Source organism: Hydra vulgaris, chromosome 12 (genome assembly GCF_038396675.1).
Source record: "Hydra vulgaris chromosome 12, alternate assembly HydraT2T_AEP".
Lineage (NCBI taxonomy): Eukaryota > Metazoa > Cnidaria > Hydrozoa > Anthoathecata > Hydridae > Hydra > Hydra vulgaris.
Genome location: NC_088931.1, coordinates 61,422,501 through 61,425,113, shown reverse-complemented (window position 1 = coordinate 61,425,113; position 2,613 = coordinate 61,422,501).

The following is a 2,613-nucleotide window of genomic DNA, read 5'->3' as shown; positions in this document are numbered from 1 at the left end:
CAAAAAAATTTAGATACGAGTTAAGAGGGTCATATGTTGCCTTAAATGATTTTTTAGGGTTTGGAATTATTTCGGCTAGCTTTTGTCCTACAGATACAAAATATTTATTAAATTCGGAAGCAATTGTTTTTTGATCAAGAATAAAATTATCATCTACTCTAATAACTGAGGGCAAAGATTGCGATGTTTTTTTAGTGTTACCCGTAATTTCGTTTATTAGTTGCCAAGTGCGTTTAAAGTTTAATTTGTATTTTTCAAGTAAATTAGTGTAATATATTAATTAGGCGTTCAAATAGTCTTACGTAACTTTTATAATTGGTCTTACTCTCAGTTGTTTTCAATTTTAAATATTTAATATAAAGTTTTTGTTTAATTTTAGATGATTTTAGAATACCTTTAGTAATCCATGGCGATTTAATTTTTTTATGTTAGTAATTTATTTCTACTTTGAGAAAATTGATGTCATAAATTTCATAAAAAATTTTAAAAAAAGATTTGTATGTTAAATTAATGTCTTCAGAAAATACCTGGTGTGCTTGATGACTCTTGAAAGCAATATGCGCACAACAGGTTTAATTAAAATTTTGAGCATCAGCAGATAAATAAATGATCTAAAAGGCCCTTTAATTTCAAGAAGGATCCGCCATAACCTATAGGGCTGTTGCTCGTTAAAAAACACTGAGGATTTACATTGTAAAATAAAGAATTTTTTTATTTACGACAGTAAAAATAAAATATATGAGTATATAGCCTAACCTTTTTATTAAACGACAATTAATTTTTATTTAATTTGGTTCGTAAATAACAATGTGGTTTGGCGTAATGTGGCATAATGTGGTTTGGCGTAAATAGTGTCTTCGCCAAGTTAAAAAAATTGGTCACAGTTCTTGAAACTTTTTTTACGGCAAATAACGGATATTCGCACGTATCTACATATAATATATGTATTTATATATATTTATATATAATATATATATATATTTATTGTAATATATATATATATATATATATATATATATATATATATATATATATATATATATAAATATATATATATATATATATATCATGGCCTACTATATAACACGGCCGGATTTGTTGCCTTGAACGCAAAAAATTAGTGGGCCGATTTTAGGTTTTTAGCTTTTGAATCAAAACCTGAAGGTAATTCTATAAAGACATTAATAATATTTAAACAATTTGCTCTTAGCTATAATTATAACTATTACCAAAATTCTTAACCTTCAAACACTAAAACAGTTAGCTAATAATAAATCATGATTGCATTAAGCCGAATGAACTATCTATTTTAGCCATCAATTTTAATCTACAAAATCTTAGTCTTAAAATTATTGGTTCAAACAATTAAAATTAACAAAAATGTTAGTAAAACTAGCATAATTTTTAAATGTACACATTTACTGAAAGCATTTACATATATTACAAAAAGATTAATCAAGTCAAGTTTCTTTTGTTTCTCAAAAAAACAATATACATATACTATGTTGTTATGGGTTTATTCATTTGTCTTTTTTGGTTTGTCGAACTTTAAAGGCAGCAACTTCATTTTTTCTAATGTTTCCATTTTTAATTTGTTGCTCATTGTTAAAATATATGTTGGTAATAATTGTGTTTACCAAATGCCTTCCCCATTCCTCATGTTCTATACACATAAAATCACGATCACTTGGTTGATATTTATCTAGCGCTAGCAAGGATGCATTTTTTATATCATGGGAATACTTTAATAACATTTTCTTTACAGTGTCCAGAATTATAAACCCATTACAAACATAGTTAGCTAATTCTTTGGAAGGTTTTGTTAAACCACCACGTGAAAGAATTTCCAGATATTCTGTTGAGACTTTATTGAAACTTAATGATTTCAGACAGTTAGAACAGTTATATTTATCCCCAATCTTTTTCGTGATGTAACCAGATATATTGATTGCAACTTCGTAAGAGTCATGACAAAGCTCATTCTCTTGAATTTCATTGCTATATTTTTCCAATTTTATTAAAAGTTCATTTTTGTCAATTTTTGTATCAAGTTTAAGATTGCTCGTCCAACAATTGATATTGGCTTTAATTAAGGATTTCATGCATAATATCTTTTCAGAGCTTTGAACTTCACGTAAACTGACTAAAAATCTTCCACCGCTCATTTGTCGATATTTACTGAAATGTCTTTCTAATGGATCAGTTTGAAACCTGCTAGTTAAAACATATTTATATCCTTCTGAAAATAAATCTTCAATCAGACTTGCAGTACCCTTCAGTGTTGTAATTAATGCATTAGTTGTTTGAGCAGATAAAGTATACTTATTACATCTTTGAAACTGCAAGTTTTTCCATTCATTAATCCATGTTGCAAAAACTCGAAAAAAATGTGACTTTTTGTCACCTGGAATAGCTGAATTACCAATCCTATTGTTTGTATTAAACATTACCTTTGAATTAGAAATAGTCCACCAAATATTAATAAGCCTTAGAAATCCAGCAGCTGCAGTTTCGTTTGGAAAATAGCTGATGATTGCAGCAGAGGTGGTTTCATCAAAAATATTTAAAGCTAAAGGAACACTTTAGTTGTTGTTTCCTGGATGTAAAGTTTGG